General features: G+C 34.2%; 4 non-coding genes across 4 annotated transcripts; 2 read left to right on the top strand and 2 right to left on the bottom strand.

The window, feature by feature from the left end:
- Window positions 1-364: 364 nt before the first annotated feature.
- Window positions 365-448, top strand: TRNAL-UAA (transfer RNA leucine (anticodon UAA)). The gene has a single exon. It is a non-coding gene; the product is annotated as a tRNA-Leu (tRNA).
- A 7,618-nt stretch (window positions 449-8,066) lies between these two features.
- TRNAA-UGC (transfer RNA alanine (anticodon UGC)) lies at window positions 8,067-8,138 on the bottom strand. Its single transcript has one exon. It is a non-coding gene; the product is annotated as a tRNA-Ala (tRNA).
- A 314-nt stretch (window positions 8,139-8,452) lies between these two features.
- On the top strand, window positions 8,453-8,524 carry TRNAQ-CUG (transfer RNA glutamine (anticodon CUG)). Its single transcript has one exon. It is a non-coding gene; the product is annotated as a tRNA-Gln (tRNA).
- A 513-nt stretch (window positions 8,525-9,037) lies between these two features.
- On the bottom strand, window positions 9,038-9,117 carry TRNAL-UAG (transfer RNA leucine (anticodon UAG)). Its single transcript has one exon. It is a non-coding gene; the product is annotated as a tRNA-Leu (tRNA).
- Between the last annotated feature and the right edge of the window lie 556 nt (window positions 9,118-9,673).

Genomic DNA, 9,673 nt, shown 5'->3' with positions numbered 1-9,673 from the left:
AAAATAATAGTAATAACAGAATTAAAAATATCCTGTCTGATTCTACTAAAAATAACAGAATTTTAAAAATATATAACGTATTATTAATTCTAAAATATCATTAATTTATGTTTGCATTCATTGATATATTTTTAAAAATCGATGCCATGTGATATTGTAATCACGTGACAATTCTAATTACAAAACGAAGAAATAAAGCCATTTTCGAATATTTAAATTTAAATTTAAATGAAAATTTAAATAAAATAATGTAAACAATTATAAAATATTGTTTTACGAATTTTGAAGTGAAAATCATTGTTATTGTATAACACAAATACATAAATACATTATCTAGTGACATTTATACCCAATAATCAACGAAGCTAGGTTGGCCGAGCGGTCTAAGGCGCCAGACTTAAGATCTGGTTCCCATCTGGGAGCGTGGGTTCGAACCCCACACTTAGCAAATTTTTTTTTCAAAAAGTATTCATGAAACAATAAGAAAAAGTGCTTATGATTTTTTATTATTTAAAAACATGTGCTTGTTAATTTTTATATAACGACATACTTCATTTCTAGATTTATCCACATAATTAAGTTTGAAATACACTAAATATAATACATAAATAATTTATTCTTATTTTCTTCTAAAGCATTATAAAATATTTGTTTCATTCATATTTATAATTTATTATTAATGATATCTCGAGCAAGCATGACGCGATTTTTCCGCGAGAAGATAAACAACGAAGGTTTCCGACGTAATTGAATTCAAAATAACTTCAGTGTAAAGACTGATAGCGGTGATAATTGTGCCAAGTATAAATAACTTAATGAAAAATAATCATAAACAATTAGAATGCAAAATAAACCGACGTAATCTTGTACAATACCAATTCCAAGCAATTGCTCTCACAATAAAGTTAACAATAATTTCGTAAATAGTAAAGACACTAAAAGCGTAAAAATTATCAACGTGTTTGTAACATAACATGAATATTATATCTATGTATAAGAAAGCTAATTTTTTTTTAAATAAAAATCTTCTAAAGAGAAATTTATTCAAATATATGAATAAAGTTGAACAGTATAAAGCTGAATAAAATTTTACACGTATATGAGAGTAGATACGAATGTCTCACTTTAAAGTTTCATAAAATCCGACGTTTTTATCGATCTTTTTCAAGCGCTATTTTTAGGCTGATCGGTGTATCGAAAAGGAAAAGCCGTCGATTAAATAGGATTAGCCAAACGACAGACGACGCAGACCCTTTTCCCAAAAGACCAGGACTTGACACCGTAAAAAGTGTCCACCCTATGGCAAAGGGGAGTCTTCGAAAGAAGAAGAGAGAGCGAGAGAGAAAGAGGGGATTGGATGGCAGAAAGAAAGAGAAAAAGCGACAATTGCACATTGAGATGCCTGTCACAATAATTTCGCTGAAAAAGCACAACACGCTGACATAATGTCGAGACACCTTGTAATTTCATTCCGCCGCATCTGTTGTCATTCTCACGTTACCCCGTGAACTTCTCGACTTCGTTCGAGAGTGCGACACGAGAGGCGTCTCATAATGTTAAAAAGAGACTGGAGGGAAAAAAAGAAAAAAAAGCTGAACGTATTTCAGGCAATCCTTGCACGCGGAGTGCACAATGGAGCCTGCGAGATCCCCTGCAGTTTAGTATTCGTTGCTAATACCGCGGTCGGATTTCGAAATCCAGGTACAACATAAAAGAAAAAAGGAAAGCCAAAAAAAGTAGAACGCGTACTTACCTAATGTTTGAAAAATGTTGCTTTCCTCTCTTTTCTGCATTTCACTGAATGATTTTACTAAATTTATTTTTTTTTTTTTAGATATTTTAGTTTTGATTAAATAAAAATTTACAATCTGTGACCATGCAATGTATAATTCCTAAAAGTGATACACATTAAATTTAATAATGGAAAAATATTTCATTTAATTAAGGTTAAAGAGTATTGTATGTTTAATTGTCCCTGGATAACTACAGCCTTGAAAAATGTGACATGTGAATCTACATCTTGCCTGTAAATTCAAACGTTCTTATTTTTTTCTCTTCATTTTTCATGTTGTATATTATTACGTGACTTTAAGATCTTATCATGACTCAATTCGAAGGAGAACAAAGCATGCAAAAAAAATTCTGCGAGATAGGTTCGAGGAAAATGCTTCCCGACAGCTCCAACCATCCCTTGCGATTGCTAAAGGAAAATCGTATTTCTAATGCTCGGGCGTCGTACCCGTTGTTCCGTAAAATCGTGTTACTGGAATAAAGAATATTAAATTATTCTCCGTTCAGTCGGACTATCACTTCGCATCAGTGTCATCTTAAATCGCGGCTTAAAAATGTAATTTTCATCGTAAGATGGGTGCTTAGATGGTTCTACCGAATATCAGTGGAAAATTATTTCACGTTAATTACGAGGAATTAGAGAGACTTTTTCACGGAGTTTTGAAACCGAGCTAACAATTTTCGGACATGAGGAGGAAGAGATAAAAATTAATCAAGCGTCTTCTTGAAATCATAAATAACGATTGGAGGTGGTCGGGGCACCGAGTGTACGTGCGCTCAGACAATGGATGACAAATTGTGTGAAAGCAAAACAAACGGTGGACTAGATTGAGCCGGCTAGTCGGTTCGGTGGCTTTGCCATTGTCATCAATATAGCTGCGCAGGACATAATCTGGCGATAGCAACGTCGGCCAAGAAAAATGGACTTTTTCGCCAGTGTCCACGGTCCTTTCACCCGAATTGCCCATTCTACTGCAAATTATATTCCACCCCGACTCGTCCGTTGCAATAATCTCGAGTCCAGATCTATCTATCGGTATATCGCAGTAGATTTGTCTTCCCGAGGTTTATTCCGACATGTTTAACCGTATCATTTCTACTTCAAGTAAAAACTTATCTCAAAGTGTATCTAAATATATCTGAGCATATTAGCGTGTACTATAAATAAAAAGCAAGAAAGATTACACTGCTCATTAAGGCGAGATCATATTTTGCATTTATCGCATGATAAGGTATAAATATACATGCTTAATAAACTTTATCAACTTTCGCATGTTTACATTTCGTTCAAGACGACTTAAAGCGCATTCCAGACTAGACGCTTGTTGAAAATATCCTAAGGCGAGGTAGATCATCGTGTAAGGTTATCAACGACTAGACGTAAACAAGGGACGTAGGAGGGTTACAGCGAAAGTCGCTTTGTACCAGGGGGAAGATCGGATCGAGGCCGTGCGAGAAAAGGAGCGCAGTAATCTTAGCGTAGCAGGACACCGCCGTGGCGATCGTAAATGTTTAATATCGTGATTAAAGGCGCTGGCGCCTCTCATTATTATTTCAGTCTAGAGGACATTTCGCTCGGCCGCCTCTCTCTCCGATCTCGTCGCGTCGTCGAGTTTCTTTTCAATTCTCACTTTCCTTCGTCAACTTAAAAATCCTCGCGAAAATTAGCCGGCTAAATATTTAAAGCACCCCACCGTCGTCTCTAGGAAGCGCGGGCGACGAAGGAAGAATGAAGAAAGCCGAGGATACAAAAACCGTCTGTGCCGGCAGCATTATTATCTCTGGCATGGAGGCGGGCGTGATCTTTATTTGACGGATTTTCGCTCTACGGATATCTTCATTCATCGCGTCCCGTCACTTCCCGCTGCACTTCGTGTCATCGAACACCCACCACGACTTATTGTTCTAAATATTCTCTCTATGAGTTCACCCTCGCGTAATTCTTATTCGTCGTGGGGTTGAGAGAGCCGTGAAATTATTTCGGTATAAATTAAAGTTGCTACAATTTGGTTGAAGCCTGAGATTACTTCCGAAAATGAGAGATTGTTTTCATAGAACACGAGCTCTTTAATCCTGGAATGGTACTGGGAATGAATTTGCATCCATACACTTTGAGTTTAGTATAGTTTTCGTTATTAAAATTTTGATAGCTTAACCTCTGGAGGACCGGAAGCCCCTTTAGGGACTCGCCACCTTTTTCGCCACTCAACCCCATGATATTGACAAAAAAGTTCTAGCTCTTAAAATAAAAAAGTCGACCAAAAACATGCCGGTCTTCAGAAAGTTAAAATAACATTTAATAAGATTGTTTAACATTAAAGTTTATTTTTTACATTAAAATAGCAATAGGTCAGTTATTTTAATACCTTGCAATTATTTGTCTTATGAAGTAAACATTTTTTTTTATAAAGTAAATATTAAAAAGTGTGAAAAAGTTCTTAATTATGCAAGTAATTTTCTACGATTTCACGTAGTGTAATTAAAAAATATGAATCTAGCATTTCAGAATTAAATACTTTCTGTACAAATCAAAAGTTCTGTGTGAGTTTCTATCGATAATTAATCCATGTTATAAGTATAACCTTTCTCTCAACATACATATTATGTATATAGTTACAACACATAAGATGTGAATGTCCCTATTTCTATTCATTTAAGATAAATTGTACCAAAAATAGAAATTTAAATTATTCTTTTATGTAACAATTAACGAAAAAGTATGATTACTTATCACTATACGAACCGTATTATATTTTAAATATGAAAAAATATCATTTTAAAGGCTTTTGTTATGAATAATCTTGAATTAAACGCAATGCATAAAATGTACGTATTTCTATTCAACAGAAATCACGATAATCGCATATCTACTCATTATGTACTCCCTATTTTTAAAGACACAAAAACTTTTCGTGAAACGATGTAAAAGTTGTTTAGTGGTTAGACAAAATCTGAATCGCTAGTGCTTACGCAAATCAATAGCGCCATAATTGAAATTACTAATAACGACGATTGCTCGAATATATATAAATTCATTTTTAAATACATACTTGGCGAGCAGTGAGCCTATGCAACTTACGTGGAAGTATATAAATTATGTATAATTAATCTTTCTGTAACTTATTCTATCAGCTGAATATTTATATTAAGGAGAAAAGTTCATAGTGAGTAGAAATCGAGATTTGAGTAGAAATAGGGACATTCACCTTACTCACATAGTAAACAACATAAATTTATATTTTACAAACGTGAGTCACATCCTTGAAAGAGTTTTTCGAGAAACAGGTTAATTCAATGCTGCCCTAAATGTGAAACTGCTTCCGTTCGTGAAATAATTCCGCAAATACGTATCGCTCGACCGATCGCAATAACACTCGAAGATAGCTCTTACGCGGAATCAAAATTCATCCATGATGTCATAACGGATTCTATAGCTGGACGGAAAAAGTTGCGGAACAAGTTATTCCTTCGTCGTCGATTGCCCGTAAAACGTCCGTCGAAGGGCTCGTAGCGCGGCGCCGCTGACAATTGGACATTTAAATTCAGCCGGAAGTTACGCCGCTTGTAACTCGGAAAGAATCCACGACTGCACCGGCGGGGGTGCCGGCACTTTTATGTCGCGTCACGAATTCGGACAGCGCGAGCACTTTCGCGCGCACGACGAAAGGATATTCGTAAATAAAATTTTCGGCGAGGGTGACAAAATGGTCATACGCTCCAGTGCTGACCCCAGCCCGGGGGGTCAAAACTCGATATCTATGCGCGGCGAGATTTTTTTATGTTGTTTTCACATCTCTTCCTCGGGGACAAAATAGATACCCGGGATTGCCGGACAGGATATTATAACGGTTCAGTGACAGGGGATCCTGGCGAACTCTCTCTTATTTTCCCCTTCGGGAGAATACTTCGAATACCGCAGGTTTAAGGCGACTCTATTAGATCTTGTCGAATCTCCGATGTTGAGACATACATATCCGATTTATACATTTCCGTGTAAAGTATCGCTTTCGAAGAATTCGGCAATTTAGCAGTAATATCACGTTCGAATTTAATTCTCAATTCTCATACAGCTAATACATTTTTGTCGTTATATATATAAGTTTTATTTTAACATCTATTTTTTGACAAAAAAAATCATTCTGTCAGGTTTTCTGTATGGAACTTAAAATGTTTCATTCAACAAAGTATTTATTTAAATCATAATAATTATAAAGACAATTGATTAGTTGCTACACGAGTCATCGTTATCATGCGAAATATTTGGAAGACATCTTTAACGATACTTGATAATAAGTATTTTTAAATTGATAACGAATTTTCATTATAATTATATCTTATTATGTTTTATCATATTAAGCTAAAGTTATAACGAAATTTGTTATCAATTTAAAAATACTTATTATCAAGTATCTTTGAAATGTCTTCCAGATATTTCGTGATAAATGAATATACGCGAATTTTAGTTTAATAAATAATTTATGATATTAACTTGTAAAATTTTTTATCTATTTTAAATTTACATGTAATATATAATTTATTAAATGTATATTATATATATATAGTATATAGCATATATATTTAATAATATACATCTTATATATAAATTCAGAATAAATAAAAAGTTATAATATTAATTGATCCATTCATTCTTTGTTATAAGTGTAAATATATATTTCAAATGGAGCAAGCGAAGAAAAATAAATCGCAGCTAACAAAGCTGCATGTATACCGTACCATCGATAGAGCACGGACTACTACATACGCTTACAATCAATCAAGGCCGTTATCCACTAGCGTTTCTTGCCTCTCATACGACTCATCGACGTGCGATTACATTAGAGAACCAGCGAAGGCGCGTTCTGCCTTATTGCGTCGTTTTTTTCCAACGATGATTAATTCCCACGTGCACAGCGCTTGCATTCACCCCACGGGGAGAGAGAAAAAGAAGGAAAGAAAGGGAAAAAAAGGAAAGCCTGTCGCAGTATATTTCGCACGATTATTCCCGGGTATATTCAATGGAGATAGGCATAACGTATCTCTACCCGTATGATGACGACGGCAATTCAAATGATAGCATCTTTCTTTCGCGTCGACAGGAGAGAGGGGGCCACGGCTCCATGCTCGCGGATACACGCGGAACTTTTGCATATGACGAATCGAAGACTATTACCATTCAATCTCTTTGCGCGGTTTCATTTGCATGCTATCGTCTCCCTTGTCACGCTTTACATACGGCCATGGCCGTTGGTTGACGTTCTAAATACGCGCCATTTTTTCACCGCGCGACGATCGATCCAATGTTAACAAGTTCGCGATTGTGTGCTTTCAATAAAAATTGCAAACGATACGTACTAAGTCGAGTCTTTTTTAATGCTATGTAAAAATTCTAACAAAAATAATTATTTAATTTTAGTATCTATACTAATGTAATATTATAAATAGTATGATGCATTTATTCTTGTTGCTCATTATGTGTATTATGCGTGAAACGAAATGCACTAACAGACATAAGTTAAAAGCGTCAAAAGTCGTGATACAAATGGGGATGTAATATTATTACATACATAAGAAATTTAATGTTCATTTTATATATATAAAAATAAACAAATATTATATTTTTCAATAATTTAATTTTTAGACCGCGTATGTGAGAGACACAACTTGTGCACCGAAATATTTCCGGACTAAACACAATTAAACCACTGTAGTAATTTCGCGAATTAAATTAAATTCTAATAATTTCGATGCTCAATCAGGCGTCATATTTCAAAGATATTAATGTGCTGAAAAACTGTAATTAAACCTATTACGAAAAATATTACCTCGGCCGGGAGTCGAACCCGGATCTCTTGTATTCCGTACGAACGTCCTGATAAGTTTAATTACAGTTTTTCAGCATATTAATATCTTCGAAATATGATGCCTGATTGAGCATCGAAATTATTAGAATTTAATTTAATTCGCGAAATTTACTATAGTGGTTTAATTGTGTTTAGTCCGGAAATATTTCGGTGCACAGTTCGTTAGACTACAATTGTAGTATATATGTCAAGTACATATATATCATATTTAGTGATTCAAGATTGAATTATTTAAAGCATTTTAAGATCTAGCTTCGACCGTATAGGGTTCTTATTTATCGATTATATTTTTCATTCTTTCTTTCAGAAATTCATATTGAAGTTCGAACAAAATAACATAGGTGTACAATAATGAATTGTTTTCTATGAAAGACAAAATAAATTGTCACACATGAACGATTGTAGCAAAAAAATTGGAGATGCCGGGGATCGAACCCGGGGCCTTTCACATGCAAAGCGAACGCTCTACCACTGAGCTACATCCCCCTTTTTTGATGTGCTCCGACTAACACGAGAGTAGCAATCTATTTTATATAATGTCATCGATTATTTTAATTAATGTAAGAAAAATTTATTCGATAAAAAATCAGGTGGTTAAACGTTAAATACAAAAGTCTATACCTACTGTGTGAATATCGCCGAGTGCGCCGAGTCATGATGGATGATACGAATTCATATTTCAAACGCAGAAGGTTGAATGTCATCGCTATCTTACGAAATATTGATCTAAATGCAATTATGTTGCAAAATGTTCCAGGGCAAAGTGCTTTTTAACTCTCTTATCAGCAAAGCTTTTTGAAGGTCCCATGGTGTAATGGTTAGCACTCTGGACTCTGAATCCAGCGATCCGAGTTCAAATCTCGGTGGGACCTAAACTTTTGATTTTTCGCTCTTTATTTCACATGTTCATTACACCAAATAAATTAATGCTGCTTTTAAATATTAATTTTACAATCGCAGAACGAAATTATCAACTTCATACTATACATATTAAACACACGGCTACGTATAGTTAACACAAGCTTGTGTGTATTACTGGCTACTGCATAGATAATGATCATATTACTGTAAAGTTGCCTACATAAATTATTGCAATACTGTCCTTGAAATTCCCTTTCGATATGTAACGGAGTTATAAAAAAAATCGGTAATATTGATATGTAAGGTATTGAAAAGAAACTTAAAATGTTAAAAGATAATTGTTTAAACATATTGTCTCTATACCGCAATTATTAATTTCATTAAATAAATGTTAATATAAACACAGCTAGAACACATAGCTAGAATAATTAAATTAATTCGTATATACTATTTTTATGATCTATATGATTTCAAATCGTCTCTACTGAAAATCACCAAAACATAAAATGAAAAAAAAAAAGATTTGACAGCGGTGGGATTCGAACCCACGCCCTTACGGACTGGTGCCTAAAACCAGCGCCTTAGACCGCTCGGCCACGCTGCCTTCGCTAAAACTCGACCATAACTGCATATAAATGGAAATCTTCCTTCATAATAGATTGTATTAATTTAAAACTAGTCAAGGTATGATTGCAAAATTCAAAATTAATATAAAACAGCGTGCGTTTATTTAACTACACATAATGAATTACCAAATATGTCCTATTATTAAATATATCCAAACATTAATACATAGTTAAACTCACATTACTTTTTATTAAAAAAATATTTTTTCATTTTTGAAAAAATTATGCATCTAATAACAAAATATACATTTTTTTACTTATTTTTTATGAAAAATATTTTACTCAAATATATACCTATAATACTCCGATCAGATATACTCCGATATACTGAACGCGCTATATAACAATAATAAGAAAAATAATGCATTTAATATAAACATCCCGTAGATGTAAGAATCATGTATCTCTAACATTGTTTCGCATTCTCCCAGCACGTGCTATCGTATTGGCCTTGATTACGTCACAAGCATATCTCACGTCGTGTTGCCTGGTAGCTTATTCTCGTAGTCGGCATCGTACGTATAATTAAACGTA

The sequence above is a fragment of the Mycetomoellerius zeteki genome, unplaced genomic scaffold, assembly GCF_001594055.1.
Source record: "Mycetomoellerius zeteki isolate Tzet28-1 unplaced genomic scaffold, Tzet1.0 scaffold96, whole genome shotgun sequence".
In the NCBI taxonomy this organism is placed as follows: Eukaryota; Metazoa; Arthropoda; class Insecta; order Hymenoptera; family Formicidae; genus Mycetomoellerius; species Mycetomoellerius zeteki.
Note: the sequence above shows the minus strand (reverse complement) of the source record. Positions and strands in the feature narration are given on the sequence as shown.